Source organism: Scyliorhinus torazame, chromosome 19 (assembly GCF_047496885.1).
Source record: "Scyliorhinus torazame isolate Kashiwa2021f chromosome 19, sScyTor2.1, whole genome shotgun sequence".
NCBI lineage: Eukaryota > Metazoa > Chordata > Chondrichthyes > Carcharhiniformes > Scyliorhinidae > Scyliorhinus > Scyliorhinus torazame.
In genome coordinates this window covers 35,227,344-35,231,320 of record NC_092725.1, presented here as the reverse complement: position 1 = coordinate 35,231,320, position 3,977 = coordinate 35,227,344, and the positions used below count along the sequence as shown (strand labels likewise).

Below are 3,977 nucleotides of genomic sequence, written 5' to 3'. Positions count from 1 at the left end.
AGTTGAGAGGATGTTGGACAATTTTGGGGTAGGTTAGAAGAGGCTACAAAGTGTAAAAAGCAACAAGAGTAAAAAGAAAAAAAGGGGGATTTGTGAGAAATTAACATTTTGTGTTGGTTTTACATGTATAAACTCTGGTTCGCAATTAAAATGTCAACAATGAGGCCTGATGGGAAAATTAACATGTCAAGTTCTGAGTAAGCTATAGTGAGCGAGTTGTTGTAACTATGTACAAGGCTGACCTTCGGGGAAGAACGGGATGTACAATAACAGAAATTGCTAAGCAAGGGGGAAGATAGCAGGTGCAAGCAGGGGGCCTCATTCTTATCTTTAACTGACGGTCCAAGGATATACCAGGAGCTGACAGAAACCACTATGCAAGGGGGAGGCTAAATAAGGGATCACTGATAAGGGAACTGCCCTTTCTATAGTTTGTGGGATGTGTTTCTCAGGGATGGTTTCCCATGGATTGTATTTTCATGGATTGTATATAACTAAGTGATGATGTGTGAATTCTTTGTGTCTGCTGTTGCTTACTGGAGGCACCCGCTCTTGCAAGATCGATAATAAATACTTCTTCAGAATTTGACTAAGTGTAAATTATTAAAAGGTGAGCGGTACTTCTCACACTCTATATTATTTAACCCTAATTCCACACCAAGAACTTTATCCTCAGGCACCCTGATACTAAAGGGAAATAAGGGATGGACTGTGATCAAAGATATAATTTTATTTCTGAGTACAGCAAATTATGCAGACAGCAGAGACATGGTGCCAGCTGTTTTTGTTTCCCCCAGGTTAAAGTTATCCATTCATTCCTGATTTTGAGAGCGTTGGCTATTGAAGTTCAGTCACTGCAGCGTTCACAGGATTGAAGTGCAGCACAATCCCAATAGTTCACATGCTCCGAAGTCCACGTTTTGTACGTAACATCTGCCAACCCTGCATATACCCCTTCCGATCAGGCTGCAGATATCTGGAATTATAGATGGCAAAATAATTAATTAATATCCTTGTAGCTATTAGGACAGAAATGAGTGTTTAAACTGTGGGGTTGTCGGTGATATTCGAACTAAAGATGAAACACATATATTCAACTCTCTGAATTAAACTGCACATCTCTCTCTCCCTCTCCGTAAAGTACAGCCCAGGTGGATTTTAGCAGCGTGGATCAAATAATAACCGCGCTTTCTGAGATCTGGAACAGAGCAATGTCAAGTTCGAACTATTGTGTCGAACGATTTCTGTAGAATCTTGCCGCTCACCAAGCAGAATGGATCTTTAACATCGGGGTGTGGACGTCCAGCTCTGTATTATAGGGAACCCTGCAAGTCGCAAAGTGCCATGAACAGCGAATGGAATTTCACAGGATGGAAAGTGTCCGGCCATGTTGCCTGAGAAAGTAACGCAAAACGTTTTCACTCAGTTCCTATTTTTATCGGACAGATACCCATTTAATGTAATTTGTTTCCTTGAACCGCAGGTCGCATAACCCCCCACCTTTATGGAATCTGCCAGGTTAATCGGATCAGCAAACATGTGTATTTGTTTCTCTGTCAGTGAAATGCCATGTTATTCCATTTTTACAGGAGAGACTCCAAATATCGGCCCTTGAGATTGAACGGCATTAATGCCGCTGAATCCGCCAGTTTAGCTACATGAGATTATCCCGGGAGGTGAAATGTGTTTGGACTAGCCGGGTTAATCATGTGAACACAAGAGGAGATCAGAGGTTTCTCATTTGACGGCGGGTAACTCACCTGCTTATTCCTCAAAGCAGTACGTACTTATCAAAGCAAAATTTAGCTGATGATCAAATATTGTCCCATGACCTGGGTGAGTGACCCTCACAAAATTAAAGAGGCTCCACATGAGAAACCGTCTGGTTTGATGAGCACTACAGCCGCAACCCATAATATCCACTTCCTTTACGCCACGCCGCACCCCTCACCCCCCGCCCCCCCTCCGCGACGCCCACTATCAAGCCCGCCGCATGGCGGCAGCAGTGCGTGGGCCCCTCCAAGATTCCCTGAAGAAACTCATCAAATCTCCTTCCACAGCAACTTTCCAAAGCGCCACCTCCACCAGATAGATGGACAATGACAGCCTCTGTATGGGAACATGCACACATACATGTCGCCTCACCATGACGCCCATCAGCCCGATTGGAATTAAAACCTTCACTGATTTCTGTGCCTAATAAAGGCCCAATAACAGCACGGTATGGGGTATTCGTACTGGAGGGAAAGCACTGCCCTCCACTGCATCTCGGGATTTAGAGCTCAAGAAGGGTTAATCCCCTTGCCAGAAACGTCCAATTCCTGTGCAGTAATATAATTAATAAGTAATAAAAGTGAGACAAATAAAGGAAAACATTTGGTTGACACCCTGCTGAACAATAGCTGCTGGAAGATGAGGAAATTCATCAACCTATAACTTCGGGTCCTCTTTTGGCGAAAATGTCATCAGAAGTGATGAACTGAGTCATCAGCAGGAAACATAGCAGGGAAAGCACCGCTCTTCCCATCTTCCTCAGAATTCCTCGGGATCTAGATCAGAAAGCTGGCGTGGAAGTGTTCTGAAAGCTTACTCGGAAGATTTGCTGCATTTATAATCACATAATCTGGGTGTGACTGGATTGTGCCAATGTAATCGGGGGGGTGTCCATTCTGCCTGTGAGACGTCCCATTAATACTTTTCCTAAAGTGGCGATGTCCTATGCTGATCACAAGTTTGCCTTTGAATGTCAGTCCAGATCTTCCCATTCGATTGAACCCATAAGGTGTTACACATAGAACATTTACATCATTTACATATAATTTAATTTAACAGAGTGAAACGTGATAGGGCTGGTTTAGCACAGGGAGTTAAATTCCATGGGTGTCAAACTATTCAGAAGGACAGAGTGGATGGTAAGGGAAGTGGAGTAGCTCTGTTATTTAAGGATGACATCCAGGCAATAATAAGGGATGACATCGGTGCTATGGATGATAAGATTGAATCCATTTGGGAGGAAACCAGGAATAGTAAGGCGAAAAAGTCACTGATCGGAGAACTCTAAGAGCACCAGATAGTAACATTATGGTGGGGCAGGCAATAAACAAAGAAATAACTGATGCATGTCGAAATGGTACAGCAGTTATCATGGGGGATTTTAATCGACATGTCGATTGGTTTAACCAGTTCGGTCAAGGCAGCCTTGAGAAGGAGTTTATAGAATGTATCCACGGTAGTGTGCTCGAACAGTATGTAATGGAACCTACAAGCGGTCCTAGATCTGGTCCTATGTAATGAGACAGGATTGATTCATGATCTCATAGTTAGGGATCCTCTCGGAAGGAACAATCACAATATGGTGGAATTTAAAATACAGATGGAGGGTGAGAAGGTAAAATCAAACACGAGTGTTTTGTGCTGAAACAAAGGAGATTATAATGGGATGAGAGAAGAGCTAGCTAACGTAGTCTGGGAGCAAAGACTTTATGGTGAAACAGTTGAGGAACAGTGGAGAACCTTCCAAACAATTTTTTATACGAACAAAAAGGAAGGACGGTACAAAGAGGGAAAATCGACCGTGGATATCTAAGGAAATAAGGGAGAGTATCAAATTGAAGGAAAAAGCTTACAAAGTGGCAAAATTAGTGGGAGACTAGAGGACTGTGAAATCTGTAGTAGGCAACAGAAAGCTACTAAAAAAGCTATAAAGAAGAGTAAGATAGATTATGAGAGTAAACTTGCTCAGAATATAAAAACAGATAGTAAAATTTCTACAAATATATAAAACAAAAAAGAGTGACTAAGGTAAATATTGGTCCTTTAGAGGATGAGAAGGGAGATTTAATAATGGGAGATGATGAAATGGCTGAGGAACTGAACAGGTTTTTTGGGTCGGTCTTCATAGTGGAAGACACAAATAACATGATAGTGACTGATAGAAATGAGGCTTTGGCAGGCGAGGACCTTGAGAGGATTATTAT

At 42.4% G+C, this 3,977-nt stretch overlaps 1 long non-coding RNA gene across 1 annotated transcript; it reads right to left on the bottom strand.

Annotated features, from left to right (window-relative positions):
- Window positions 1-710: 710 nt before the first annotated feature.
- Window positions 711-2,591, bottom strand: LOC140396082 (uncharacterized). Its single transcript, XR_011936444.1, has 2 exons — window positions 2,431-2,591; window positions 711-976 (listed from the first exon to the last, which is right to left on the bottom strand). It is a non-coding gene; the product is annotated as an uncharacterized lncRNA (long non-coding RNA).
- Window positions 2,592-3,977: the final 1,386 nt, after the last annotated feature.